The sequence below is a fragment of the Vicugna pacos genome, chromosome 32 (genome assembly GCF_048564905.1).
Source record: "Vicugna pacos chromosome 32, VicPac4, whole genome shotgun sequence".
Classification (NCBI taxonomy): Eukaryota; Metazoa; Chordata; class Mammalia; order Artiodactyla; family Camelidae; genus Vicugna; species Vicugna pacos.
The window spans coordinates 24,390,352-24,405,099 of record NC_133018.1 but is presented as its reverse complement, the minus strand read 5'-3'; the positions used below and the strand labels follow the sequence as shown (position 1 = coordinate 24,405,099).

Here is a 14,748-nt window from a genome sequence, read left to right as displayed (position 1 = left end):
GGGGTCTGTGGGGTCCGGTGCTCTGCGGCCGTGGGCTGTGGGGCCGGGGGCCGTGGGGTCGGGGGCCGTGGGCTGTGGGTCCGGGGACCATGGGGTTGGGGGCTGTGGAGCTGGGGGCTGTGGGGTCGGGGGCTTTGGGGCTGGGGGCCGTGGGGTTGGGGTCTGTGGGGTCCGGTGCTCTGCGGCCGTGGGCTGTGGGGCCGGGGGCCGTGGGGCCGTGGGGCCGGGGGCCGTGGGGCCGTGGGGTCGGAAGCCGTGGGCTGTGGGTCCGGGGACCGTGGGCCCGGGGGCTCTGGGGTCGGAGGCCGGGGGCCGTGGGGTTGGGAGTTTTGGGCTGTGGGCTGTGGGGTCCTGGGTCGTGGGGGCCGGTGCTCAGGCGCCGGCAGCTGACCAGGCTGTGCCCTGGGGCAGGTGGCGTGGCGCTTCTGCAGCCCTGATTTCTCCTCGGTCCTGGGGTTCACGGCCCTCGTCTCGCCTACCTTGGAGGGTTTCCTTGGCGTATGTCAGAGGAAGCTGTGAGGCTCCTCACTGCTACGGGACTTCGGGGTCCTGGGGCCCGTGTGGGAGAAGTGACCGAGGGCGGGGCTGGGAACCCGCTTTTGGAGACCAGTCACTTGGATGCGAGGTGACTTTGCTAACTGGCTCCTCACGGCCGGTTTCCCACCTGTGGTTCCACTAGGAGCTAATGGGCCTTCTCGCCCAGCCTATAGCTTTCAGCCCCAGTCACGGGGTGGCCTGCAACACACTGGCTTGGGGACCGGAGCTCTCCTTCCGCCCCAGGACTGGAAACTCTGGGCCGTGAGGCAGACAGTCTCCTTTCTGGGCCACATTACTTGTCTGTAAATCAGTGATACGTTTTTCTCTGCTAGTAAGGTTGAAATGAGATCATGTACGTGAACATGAGTAGGTTTAAAAAGATGAAGCTGCAGGAGGTTCCCACCCAAGGGCCTTCGCGTCTTCCGATTTCTCTGGCTTTTCGTGTGGGAGGCCCCTGGTCCAGCCCCTTCCCGGTCTCGGCCTGGCTGTAGCTGTCCAGGCTGGGAGAGTTTCTCACTGAGCTTGTGTGACCCAGCTGCACTGTCTTTGCAGCCCTACCACCGCCACCCTGCGTGTAGCCCTCACCAGGATCGGCTTCAGGGGAGCAGGGGTTTTGTTGGGTTCCCTGGAGCATCCTCAGTGTCTAGAATAGCGCCTGGCGCACTGTGGGCCACGGATTGGTCACTGTTGAATGAGGGAGCAGGCAGCTTCCTGTCCGGCTCTGCATGGCGACCCGCTACGCCAGAGCGGGTACGGGGTGTCTCTGTTGGTTACTCGGTTGGTCCCACATTGGTTGCCTCTGGGCACGTGCTGGTCTGTTGAGGTGCTTGGCTGGCTTCAAGCTTTCCCTTGGATTCAGAGGGTGGGGTGAGGCCCAGCGTTCCTAGTCAGCCCCCACCTGCTGCTGCGACTCCTCGGAGGGGTTCTGAAAGCGCATTCCTTTCCGCCTGGCTTGAGAATGAAAAGACTGACTTTGCACTCGTGACTGATTTCGGTTCCAGTGGAGCTTTTGCGTTGGTCCTGTGCTCTTTCGGAGGCTGAGTTTTCTCATCTGTAAAGTGAGGATAGTAAAGCGAGGACATGACCTTCTTCAGAAAGCTGATGGAGATCTTGGAGTCGATACTCAAGGGTGTCCGTTGTTCTGCCCCGGGTGTGTTTTTAGACGACGGCTGGGGAAGGATAAAGGAAGGAGTAAGTCTGATCTCAAGACAGTGGGTGCTGAGCAGGTGAGATGGTGCTCAAGCAGCCAGGAGAGGAGGGAGCCAGGCCAGAGGTGGGCTGAATCCTAAGTAGCGGTCTTGGGGTGAGACAGAGCAGAGCATTTTCAAGGAGTGATAGATTCAGTGCAGTGTGGCCGCAGCCCAGAATGTGGCCAAGTAGGGAAGCGGTGGCAAGAATTAAGGCTGGAAGCTTCTAGACTTTGAGAAGGAGGGTGGACTGAATTCTGAGGGCAGGGGGAACCCTTGGAGCGTGTGTGTTGGGGAGGTGGGGAGGGGGGCAGGTGCTGAACTAGCTCAGTGTGATTTGGACCGTGGTTTGCAATCCACTAGTGGTTATGCTCACAACCAGCATGAAAACCTGAAAGGAAGAGAGATTTTCCCAGCTGGTTCTTTGCCTGTCGGGTGAGTTTTAGGGTTAGCATGGCGAGTTATTCCCGCCAGCCCGCGCGTGTTTTGGCTGGGGTCACTTGGGGAGAGCTGACATCTTTGCAGAATTTGCTCTTCCACTGTATTAAAGCCTCTCATAAAGTTTTCTAATTTTCCTTGTAAAGATTGTACGTCTTTCATTAGATTTATTCCAGACAGTTCATTTTTTGATGCCATCATTACCCCCTTTTAAAATTCCATTTGCAAGTTGTTTGTTGTTAGGGATACAATTTCAAAAACCATTTTGTATTGAGCTGCCTTGCTCAGCTTCATTATTTCTAGTTATTTATCTGCAGATTGGTTTGGGCTTCTGACATGTGCAGACGTTTTCCTGGTCTCAGAGTAAAGGCCCCACGTCCACCATTGAGCGTGGTGTGTGGTGTCAGTTCTTGGAGGATCCCTTTGCCAGGGGTTCAAGGTCATCCCACCTTGGTCGTGGTATTTCAGTTTTTATGTGCATTGCTGGATTTGATTTGCCAATGTCTTGTTTAGGACTTTTTTGTTGTTCACCAAAATATTTCATAGAAAACAGCAAAAGACAAAACTAAGGAGCAGGAGCAGACGTGGGTAGTTGGCAGAAGTCAGCCAGCCGGGACGCGTAACAAGCTTGTACGGACCAGTGAGAAAAAGACTGATTTAAAAATCGGTCAAAGATAAACAGACTTGTCATGAAAAAAAGGAAACATAAATGGTAGTAAACATTTGGAAAGGAGTTTAACTTTATTATTTGCAAAATGAAAATTAAAACTGCAGCGGAAGGAAAAAAAATTTTATAGCAATAACAACAAAGAAAAAAACCCAAAATTAAAAAAAATGAAAAAAAAGGAAACTATGGGGGGATACCATTTTGACACCAGCTGAATGGACACGGATGTTAAGTTCAGCATCAGTAAGAGCGGGTGAGGCGCTGGGGCGGTGTGCACCCTTGAAAGCTGCTAGTGGGCTGTTAATCGGCACGACCATTTTTTGGTTTGTTTCACTTATTCTGTTTATCTAGTTTGTTTATTGGTACAACCACTTTCGAAGACTGTCACTATCTAGTAAAGTTTGACATACTGACCAATACCCAGCAGCTCCACCTGTCACTGGACACCCTCTCATGATGCTCCAAGTGCCACAGGAGACCTGGACACAAGTGTCACAGCGTCGTTAGTTGAATGGCCGCAAGCTGGAAACAGCCCAAGAGCCCATAACAACAGAATAAACACTACAGTATGTGTACGCACAGTGGAACGCAGTGCAGTGGAAAGGGCTGGGCCACGGGTACAATCGAGAGCGTGGCTGAATCCTGAGTAATCTGGAGCAAAGGAAGCAAGGCGGAAACGTGCAAATGGTGCTTCTGAGCTTTTGTGATTCCGATCCTAGAATTCAGACAGGAACGACGAAGCTATAATGTTCAGGGGGTGAAAGTCCGAACAAAAGCAAAGCAATGTTGATAAAAGGGGTGACCTGGGGGTGGAGGGGGGAAGGCAGAGGCTTATGATCAGGAAGGGCTGCCAAGGGGCCTTGAGGACGCTGCAGACGTTCTGTTCGCTGAGCTGGGTGACGGTTAGGAGGGTGTTCATCACTGTCGAGTGCGTTTCTCTTTAATGTTTCTAAAAAGGGAAGAGGGCCCCTCAGGTGTAAGTTGGTCCTATTTTCTGATATTTTCATTTCAGTCACACGCACATGGTCATCATATAAGATTTATTTCTTATTATGGATCACAGTAAAAAAAAAAAAAGTTTGAAAGCTGCTTGTGTTAGATGGAAGATTCCTCCCTAGCCTGTAGTTTGAAATGGCCAGTAGCTCCCATCATGAGCATCCTTCCCACACAGGAATGTGTGCTTCTTAATGCAGCTGGAGCGTTAACGTGCGGGTGGCTTCAGGCGGAGGTGATGCGTAGGCCCGCCAGCCCTTTTCATGTCGGGTCAGTGGCTCTATCCAGTCAAACCTGAGCTCTCTGACCTCCAGTTATTTCGCCTGTGCAGTGGGGCTGAGAACCTAGCCAGGTCCCCGCTGTGAACACTTAACTAGTCACGGTGGAATTGGGGGAGGGCACAGAGGAAACGCCTCTCCTAGGATCACCCCACGTTGGCAGGCAGAGGCTGTGACAGGTGGTCTGTTTTTGGACGTAAATAGAGAGGATGGGTCTACGTGGTCTAGATTTCTAGGTCCATCGTACAGTTTGCCTTTTCAACCAAATGTGATTTGATTTTTACACATTTGCTAGAGTTCCTATGAATGATAACAGTGAATGAGGAAAAAAACCCTCTGTTGAGCCACGGGTCCCAGCTTGGGTTCAGGGTTATGAAAAAGCCTGTCGGTCGACCCACCTCGCCTGAACACCTGCTGCAGCTCAGCCACTTGAGTGCCTCTCCTAGGACTGAAACTCTGGGTGGTGGAAAACTTGTATTTGTATCCCCAGGTGGACAGAAATGAGTGACAGTGCCCTGTCTGTCATTTGGAAATTCCGTCCAGTGGCAAGTAATGTGGGGGCCCCTTAGCAGCAAGACAGACTGGAGGGTACTGTGGTTTTAGTGGGATGCGTTGTCTCCTCGAATAAAATGCTGTCTTGCGAACGAAGAAGGGAGAGTGGGCACTGTGGGCCAGCTAGCAATGCCTGCTGCGGTGCATGTTGTTCCTACTCTTAGTGCACAACCAGATGGGTGGGGGGAGGCATGGGAAGACGTGATTACTGTAAAGGGGCACGAGATCTGTGGACCTATGCATCTGAAAATGCGTAACTTAAGAATAATGGCTCACAGCATCAACACTCAGTCAGGGTCCAGTTAGGAGAACAAGGACGGTGCGGCGGGTGTGAGGGGCATCGGTGCCCCCGAGCACAGGTGTCACCCAGTTAGTCCGCACGGGGCCCCGCTGAAAGGCAGCACACCCCAGCTGGCGCTGACTGTGCTGAGCCCCGCACCACCAGACTGAGACCTGACTCAGAGCTTTGGCTGTCCCAGGCACGGAATCTTAAACCGCTGAATCAGGATCCAGTGCCAGTTAAGCCGTCTGCCTGGTAGACCCCTGCCACCTCCTAAAGGAAAGCAGCCTCTTGGCTAACTTCCTTGTTCCCGCTCCCGCCTGCCTACAAGACGTCCTTGTTGCACAGCTCCTTGGAGCTTCTTTCTGTCTGCTAGATTAGATGCTAAACTGGAGTCACGAGTTGTTGAATAAAAACCAGTAAGGTCTGCAAGGTCTGCTCACTTGGAGTCTGGTCTTTGACAGCCCCTTCCTGAAGATGCTCTGGGATCGCAGTCTCACGTGGGGGCTTGTGCAAGGTCACCTTTGCCCTGGCTGCCTGCCGCCAGGTCTGTGCTGCCCACCGGGGCGGCCATCCTGCCCCCGGCCGGGTGCGCGGTGCTCAGTGCCGGAAACGAGTTGCTGGTCCGTCTTTGAGGAGCTCAGGGTCAAGTTGGGGAGACAGACGTCGAAAAATAAATCTGTTCTGTTGGGATATTTTGTAAGTAGCAATTTTTTAGGACGTTTTCTCAGCCTGTGCGCTGCGAACGCGGCCCTCACCAGCCCACCTCTGCTGTTATGTTCTCAACATAAAGTCACCTCAGCTGCAGGGTGACCGAGGCTTGTCGCCCTCAACTCGGTGTTTTAACAGCCTAGTTTGAAGATGGAAAAAAATCGAGTTGTACCAAACACAGTAGTGTGTGCGTCGGTTGGTAAAGGGCATTTTGTGTTTATGGTAAAGATGAAAAGATACCATACATTTCATCCTTAACGTGTGACTTTTTTTTTATCTTCCTCCTCACCCGCCTCCCATTTTGTTACTTCTAGAAACTTTGGAACCTCAGGAAGCGAAGCACTTTCTCAGCGCAAGAATAACAACAACAAAAACCCAAACTCCCACCAAACATCTCTGCTTTTTCTTTCTTCTCCCCTCACCAGTAGTATTTTCAAGGTTCAGAAACAACTACAAAAATACGATAACAAGATAAGCAATACATTCTCCAATTTCCCAATTTTTCCTGCCCTATTTCATATCTAATATATCTGTTAATCCAGCCTTTCTCCTAAATTTCTTTGAAATCTAATTTTTTCAGAGTGAAAACCTCTGAAGAGTCATGGAGCATTTTTGGAAACAGCTTCATATTTCTCCCCTGCTTCGGCCAGCGCTCGATGCAGATGTGTAACTGGCAATCTGTAATCCTGACAGCAGTACCCCGGACGGATAGGTCCTTGGACCTTGTGCGACTCAGCCAAGTCACACCCTACACTGGTCGCCTTCATTTATCAGCTGCACAGTTTCACCATTTAAATATAAAAATAGATTTACCCTATGATCCAGCAATCCCACTTCTAGGCATGTATCCAGAGGGAACTCTAATTCAAAAAGATCCATGTACCCCAGTGTTCATAGCAGCACTATTTACAACAGCCAAGACATGGAAACAACCTAAATATTCATCGACATATGGCTAGATAAAGAGGTTGCGCTGTAATTATACAATGGAATACTACTCAGCCATAAAAATAAAATAATGCCATTTGCAGCAACATGGATGGACCTGGAGAATGTCATTCTAAGTGAAATAATCCAGAAAGAGAAAGAAAGAAAGCATATATCACTTAATGTTGGAATCTTAAAAAAAAAAGAGAAAAGACACTATGAACTCATCTACAAAACGGAAACAGACGTGCAGACGTAGTAAACAATCTTACGGTTCCTGGGGAAAAGGAGATGGGAAGAGATAAATTTGGGAGTTTGAGATTTGCAAATATTAACTACTGTATACAAAAATAGATAAAACATACTTCTGTATAGCACAGGGAGCTCTATTCAATATCTTGTAATAACCTTTAATGAAAATACGAGAACAAATATATGTATGTATATGCATGACTGGGATGTTATGCTGTACAGCAGAAATGGGCACACTGTAACTGCCTATACTTCAGTTAAAAGAAATGAGAATATTTTAAATAGACCAAACTGGGGAGAGGAGGGTCCAGCTCAAGTGGCGGAGTGTGTGCTTAGCATGCGCGAGGTCCTGGCTTCAATCCCTAGTATCTTCTGTTTAAAAAAAAAAAAGTAAATAAACGTAATTATCCCCTCCCCGCAAAAAAAAACCCTAAATAAATAAATAAATGGACCAAACTGTTCCCTGCCATCATTTCAGCCCTGCGTGTTATGTTCTGGTTTAATTGTCGAGGACCATTCACGAACCGCTTCATCTCACTTGAGCCATTGTGATAAATTGGGGGTCAGAACTTGAGGTGCTCCATGTGAGTTAAGAAGGAGGAAATTCGCTCCCTGTGTCCAATCCACTGATGGCTGATCCCGGGCCGTCACCTGCCTCCCTTTGTCCGGAACATCCTCGTAGGTGCCTCTGGACATCCAAACCTGCACACACACACTGCAATCGTGGCCTCGTGCGGCCAGAGGGGCTTTGCAGATGGGGTTGAGGTAAGGATCCCGAGGGCTCCGCTGTGCTCTCGTGGCACTTGGGTGGTTTCAGTCTGGGGCTGCTCCGACCGTGCTTGTGTGTGCCTTTTGGCGCCCATGGCTACAGACTCCGGCACGCACGTGGCAGGTGCATTCCTGGGGATGTCTGTGATGGGTTGTAGAGCGCTAAGCTTGAGCGGGTGCTCCAGGCATTTCCACTGGGGTGTACGGATCTGGGCCAGGTTGTTTAGTCCCCGGTTTAGTTTCCCAGGTGACACTGATGCCGATCAGTGCGGCCAACGCTGTCATCTGAGCTGTGGAAGCACAGGTGAGTGCCGAGACTGGAAACCAGGACCAGGGTGGGAAGAGAGACCAGAGCTGGTGCAGAGACGAGTTAGCGAATGTCTGCTGAGTCCCTATTCTGTGCCCAGTACCGCCGCGAAGGCATCCAACCGCGTGTGGGGGATTTAACTGGGGGGCGCACACCGTGATTTAAGTGTGTGCGGCTGCACTGGGGATTTGTGAAACAGGTGTGAGAGCATTTAGTATTTTCGGCTGTTGCCAAGTTACATCCTTTACCATCTGTCAAATGAGCGCGGAATGGACTCAGAATGGAAATGGTGGCATCAAACTGCCCTCATCCAGGGCGTCTTCAAATGACCCTGTCCTACACCCAAGATTCCCCTCCCAACCAGAGGCAGAAACGAAGCAGGACATCGTTTTCTTCCTGGAGACGTGGAGCCCAGCTCTTGTGGATTTCCTTCCACGAGCAGCCGGTGATCTTGGCAACCCGCTGACCTGCCCTGTGTTAAACCTCCCTTTCCTAAGCTTCAGAATTCTTACATCCTCCTAAGAGCAACCTGACCCTCTAAGAGTCCGCAAACAGTCTTTTCCTCTAAATCAGGAAGATTAAAGGGGCCAGGCATGTAATGCCAATGAGGACGGTGCAGTGCTGGAAGGGGACATGACCACGCCCCGCAGGGACCCCAGCCTGGGGGCACAGATGGGAAGCTGAAGGTGTGGGTTTTCCAAAGGAAAAGAACTTTTTAAAATTGAAGTGTAGTTGATTTGCAATGTTAGTTTCAGGTGTACAGCCAAGTGATTCAGTTATACGCATCCATATATATATATTTTTTTCTTATCAGATTCTTTCCCATTATATATTATTACAATTTCTTTATTACAAGAAATTGAATGTAGTTCCCTGTGTGATGCAGGAGGCCCTTGTTGTTTATCTGTTTTATATATAGTAGTGTGTGTCTGTTAATCCCCAGCCCCTAATTTGTTCCTCCATGCCCTTTCCTCTTTGGTAACCATAGTTTGTTTTCTGTGTCCTTGAGTCTGGTATTGGTTTGTAAACAGAATTTGTATCATTTTTGAAAATGAGATTCCAAGTGTAAGTGACGTCATTGGATAGATTTCTCTGCATGTCTGTGAAAGTCTGGGTTTCCCTGTGAACCTCGTTTCCCCCTTTTAAATTTGGAAGCAGCAGCCAAATTAACCATCATTCCCTCAGGCCAGCACGTTGCAGTCTCTGCTCTGTGTGCTTTTAAATGTGATGTGAGCCAGGAAGATAATATTTTAATGGGGGGGCTTTGGCAGGGGGCCTGGGGAGCGCAGGGCTTCTCAGACCCCGGGAAAAGCCCGAGCCTCTGCCGGGTGACGGTCCCCACAGACGTGCCCCGTAGGGAGCATATCCACCCCCCCAGCATGGCTGCCTCCGACTGTGGGCCCCGCTCACTGGATAATGTATCCACTGGGTTGTGTCCACATCCGAATGCACGGTTCTCTCTAAATTTAACTCCCCAATCCTGCTGAAACTCACTCTGGCGCTTTGCATTACGGGCAGCATCACTCCCTTTCCGCACCCGGCGGAGCTGTGCGGCTCTACAGTTAGGAGAACCTGTTAGAGAGTCCCTTTGACGGCTGGGAACGATCCGACGGACGCATTCGAGCAGAGGAGGCGCGGGGCCGCCGCGTGCAGGGCGGCCTCCGCAGTCCGGCCCCAGTCCACAGAGCTCGGGCTCCTGCTTCCGGCTTCCCGGGGCCTGGGGTCGGGTGGGCGCAGTGGGAGGCACCTTCCGCCCTCCTAGGGAGCTGGCGGCCGGGGGTTCCGTGGGGCACCCCGACAGGTTGACCTCGCGGTGGGAAAGAGCAGCAGGGCGTGGGCTGAATCAGGAGAATCTGATTGGAGGGGCCTCGCGACTTCAGTGCTGGGGCCAGACACGCGAGTGTGGGGAGCAGTCGTCTTGAGTCTAACCGGCTAGAGGAGCTGATTTGCATTCAAATGATGGCTGGTGAGTGATGAGCATACAAATGGCGATGGCAAGTCCGTGTTTTCTGTGCCGAGGATCTGTTTTGTTCCCAGCGAGTCAGACCTCAGGGAACATTTTCACTCCGTCCAAGTGCTGGATAAATCTGTCCACTCCGGGCTCTGGGAGCCTGAGTCAGGGTCGTCGGGGTGAGGGGGGCGGGCACTGGGACAAAGCCCGCCTGAGTGCTCCCTGGTCAGTGTCCCCGAGGGCCTGGGCTCCACCCAGCTTCCGGGGCCGGATCCCCTGGTGCCCCATGTGTAAATAAATGAAAATTAGTGGACTTACGGGACCTGCAGATTTGCAGAATTTGGGGGGCATGGACAGAGGTGGGTTCTGGACTGGGAAGTTCTCCTTGCCACCTGTGGGACGCATTCCCATGCAGTCTGGGATGAGTCAAGTGTGGTCCGCAGAGGGCTTGTAAAAAGTCTGAAGCAATATTTACATGTTTGGATACTTCTCTTGAAGAATTGGAATGTCTGGGCCTTTGGGTCACGATTCCGGGATTCCGGCATGGAGATGCTGTCCTGGGGCCAGGAGTGGCTGTCCCTGAGGACTCAGCGTGTCCTCCCCCGTCCCGCCCCCCGACTCAGCTTTGCCAGGTGCTAATACCTTAGTCACCGGGTCCTGAGGGTCTGTGGGGAGCCTAGCAGAGGGTCGGACACTTAGGGACTTGGGTGGTACCTGTTCCCACGGTTACAGACACGTTTCTCGTGTTTCAACACTGAGGACTGTTAGGGCCACCGTGAGCTCAGAGCCACCAGGTGGGGCGGGTGGGGAGGGTGGCTGACCGCGTCCCGAGCCCCCACAGCTGCTCCCGCCTCTCCCGGGGCGGGTCTGGCACCGTCACGCGGACGTGCCCGCTGGGAGCAGGGCTTCCCGTCACCCAGCAGACACGTGTCGTTTCCTCCCTCCCCACCCCCACCCCCTCCTCTGCTTTGGCTCCACGTCTCTTTGCAGAGGAAGCAAATAGGGAGCCCAGCGCCAACCGCCTGCCCGGCCCCCACCTCACAGGACTGGAGAGCAGGGTCCCCCAGGGCCAGCCCGAGCCTCCCGGGGGCGGCCTGACGCCGCTTCCTCCCCCCGTCTCCCTGCCTCTCTCTGTCTCCCTGTCTCTGTCTCTCCGTCTCTGTCTCTCCGTCTCTGTTTCTCTGTCTCTGTCTCTCCGTCTCTGTCTCTCCGTCTCTGTCTCTCTGTCTCTGTTTCTCTGTCTCTGTCTCCCTGTCTCTGTCTCTCCGTCTCCCTGTCTCTCTCTGTCTCTCCGTCTCTGTCTCTCCGTCTCTGTCTCTCCGTCTCTGTCTCTCCATCCCTGCCTCTCTCTGTCTCTGTCTGTCTCTCTGTCTCTCTCTCTCTGTCTCTGTCTCTCTGTCTCTGTCTCTCCGTCTCTGTCTCTCTGTCTCTGTTTCTCTGTCTCTGTCTCCCTGTCTCTGTCTCTCCGTCTCCCTGTCTCTCTCTGTCTCTCCGTCTCTGTCTCCCTGTCTCTGTCTCTCCGTCTCTGTCTCTCCGTCTCTGTCTCTCTGTCTGTTTCTCTGTCTCTGTCTCTCTGTCTCCCTGTCTCTCTCTGTCTCTCCATCTCTGTCTCTCCGTCTCTGTCTCTCTGTCTCGTTTCTCTGTCTCTCTGTCTCTGCCTCTCTGTCTCTGTCTGTCTCTGTCACTGTCTCCCTGTCTCTTTGTCTGTCTCTCTCTCTCTGTCTCTGTCTCTCTCGTAGGTTTAGTCACTGAGCTGACGGGGTCAAGCGTGGTCATTAAAAGTCCATTATCTCAAAAGAGCTGCTTTTGTACCCAAACGGTGTCTTGAAATTGCCCGACGTCAGCGCATTAGCCCCGCAGACAAAGGCGGCTGGGCGCCCTCAGACCCCCTGCTGTCCCTGCAGTGAAGCGGCCTCTGACTCTCCCGCCGCAGGGTCCCCGCGAGGGGCCGCTTCCGCTCAGACAGGGCACCCCTCTGCCTGGGACGCTGTCGCAGGGGAGTCACTCTAAGTGTGTTTCCACCCGCTAAGGTCCACGCGTGCTCCGAGGGGACAGCTGTCGTTCATTGTGGCCGGAGGCTGTCACTTGCCAGGATCTCACCGTCAAGTGTAATCGGGGAAACCTGGGGAGAGTTCAGCTCGAACCCCCTCCCCACACGGCGGCGCGGGCGGAACCAGGGGGCTTCCCTCTGCACAGCCCCAGGTCGCGCTCGGGGGCAGAGCTGCTCCCGGGCCTGGGGACCGGGGATTTCACAGGGACCGCGAACGCCCCCAGGGAGGGGTGTGGGCTCCCACGGCTGAGGCGGCTCCCTCACAGCCGTGTCTCTCCTCCCACACTCTCTGTCCAGACGCCGACGTCCCGCCCTGTGCTGGGCACAGCCAGGGGGCCCACGGACGCGGATGGAGGGGCCCCCGGCTGGTCCACCCGACCCCCTTGTCAGGTGCGGGGACCTCCTCATCCTTTCCCACCACCACCCCTGCCCTCCATTGGGGGTTAACGGGCTCCCAGGGCCAGGGGACAGGGATGGTCCCTGGGGGGTAATCTACGGGGGCTCAGGACCCAGACGGGCATCACTCAGCTGTGACAAGCGGGGGAATCGGTGCCTGCTGGTGGTGGATGGTCCCCTGGCTGTCAACAGGAGGAAGGTCCTACTGCCCCTCAGCCTGAGCTATGCGCAGGGTCACTTGATTGAGACTGGAAGGTGCTGGCACCAACCCCACTTCTCGGGGTCTGGGGCCCCAAGTGTGTGGTCTCACTTGGGTGGGGGCCTCCTTTGACCCGAGACTCTTCCTCTGGCAGTTCAGCTAGTACCTGCTGGCACCTCCAGTGCCTAGGGGCCTTCCCTCCCCCCAGGTCCTCTGCTGTAGCTCCTCTCTGAAGTACCCAGATATAGCACCTGAGTCAGATGCCAAAAACCACGACCAAGTCGAAGAAGCTGATCACCTGATGGTCATGAGCAGGCCTGGCGCATAAGGACTGATCACCACCAACCAATCAGAGAATTGTGCGCCAGCGGACCACATACTGGCCTTTAATATCGCTTTGCTGAAACCTTTGGGGGAGTTCGGGTTTTTTGAGGGGATGAGCCACCCGTTTGCCTTGCAATAAACCTTTCTCTGCTCCAAACTCTGATGTTTTGGTTTGTGTAGCCTCACTGTGTGTTAAGTGCACAGACTTGCGTTCTGTAACATTTGTGCAGACTAGAAACAGTTACCGGCTCCAGGGGACACCTGGGTACCTGGTGGGTGGACCACAGGCTCCTTCTCAGCCCCCTCCTGCCCCTTCTGGGACCTCTGAGCATTGCGCAACCTGCACCACCAGGCAGGGCAGCCCTGGCCCAGGCCTTGGGAAGTGAGCGTGAAGCAGCTTTGAGGTTAAAATGTGTCTGCCCAGCACTTCACTCTAGAAATTCATTCCAGGGACGTATTCAGGGGTGCGTGCCATGATTTATGATCCTAGCAGTGTTGTTTATAATGATGGAAAAATTGGAGACAATCTAAATGTTTAAAAATAGGGGCCCATAAATAAATTGTCGTGTAATATTTTCCCAGTTCTCCAAGCAGGCATTAAAAACAATGCTGTGACGCACACAAGGGCGTCTGGGCAAGGGTGCTCACTGCAGGCTTGTCTGTTGTAACGGAAGACAGATAAACGTCTGTGTGAGGGAACCGCTTCACTGACTCGTGGGCGTCTGTACACGGGGCACTCGGGGCCTTTAACCACCATGAGGGTGCTGCAGTTCCAATGATCTGGAAGAGTCTCTGAGATCTTTTTTCACTGATAAAGGAGGTGGTAAACTATAAAAAAAAGTATGTAAGTGTGCTGCCCCTTGTGGACAAGCCGTGCGTACCGATACACATATGTATGTATAAAACTGCTGGCGTTCAGACCTCCTCCGGTGAGGCTGGTAGGAGGCCTTGTGGCCAAAGTAACAAAGTAGGAACCCCCCCAACTGGATTCCATTTTATTTACTTTTTTAATGGAGGGACTGGGGATGGAACCCAGGACCTCGTGCACGCTGAGCACGCACTCCACCGCTGAGCTCCACCTGCCCGGCTAGGTCCTGTTTTATACTCTACACTTTAAAACCGTTGCACGAGCCTTAATTCAGGGAGGAAGTAAACGAAGCCTCAACTAACATATGAGTGAGTGAGACGTGCTGAGAGCACCCGGTTGCCCTGGGGAGGTGAGCAGCTCTGTGGGGCCCCGGGGTTCTCAGCCAATACCCAGCTGCTGGATATTGAGCATTCATATGCTGATATGAAATTTGAGGGTCGTGGGTCTGCACCCTGTTTCCGCAGTCCCAGTGCCCGCCCTGGGTACATTCATATCGGTTTTCATACACTTGAAATTCTAGTATTGTCTTAGATTTACAGGATTACTGCAAAGCTGGTTCCCCTGTATTCCAAACCCGGCTTCTGCGCACATCGGCATCTCTCAGTGGCCACCGTCCGTGAACCAACACCGGTACGTTGTTAGCTCAAGTCCCTCACTTCCCCCAGTGTCCCTTGTCTGTTCCCGGCCCCCATCCCGGGGCCATACTACGTCCGGGCATCGTGTCTCCTTAAGGTTTGTTTGGGCCGAGACGGTTCCTCGCTCTCCTTGTTTTGGTGATGACTCGGGCAGTTTCGAGGAGCGCTGTCGGTGTTTTGCAGGGTGTCCCACAGTGGGAGTTGCCTGATGTTTCCCTCATGATTCGACCGGCCAGACGGGTTTACAGAGGTGACGCGCCCCCCCGTCCTTTGAGTTATGAGGCAACACGACTTTATTTTGTCACTCAAATTGTGCCACGTTGGCCACTGGAGCGCTTTCTCAGGGACCTCATGTCCTGTCCTGTGATAGCGCACACGGGCACGTGTGCCTGCGTGTGTGTGTGCATGTGTATTCACACTTCCTTAAT

General features: G+C 53.1%; 2 long non-coding RNA genes across 2 annotated transcripts; both read left to right on the top strand.

The window, feature by feature from the left end:
* The first annotated feature begins 251 nt into the window (after window positions 1–251).
* On the top strand, window positions 252–7,269 carry LOC140690974 (uncharacterized). Its single transcript, XR_012066393.1, has 2 exons — window positions 252–1,763; window positions 2,088–7,269. It is a non-coding gene; the product is annotated as an uncharacterized lncRNA (long non-coding RNA).
* A 3,136-nt stretch (window positions 7,270–10,405) lies between these two features.
* LOC140690838 (uncharacterized) lies at window positions 10,406–12,952 on the top strand. The gene is made up of 4 exons (XR_012066157.1): window positions 10,406–10,480; window positions 11,879–11,956; window positions 12,196–12,288; window positions 12,702–12,952. It is a non-coding gene; the product is annotated as an uncharacterized lncRNA (long non-coding RNA).
* Window positions 12,953–14,748: the final 1,796 nt, after the last annotated feature.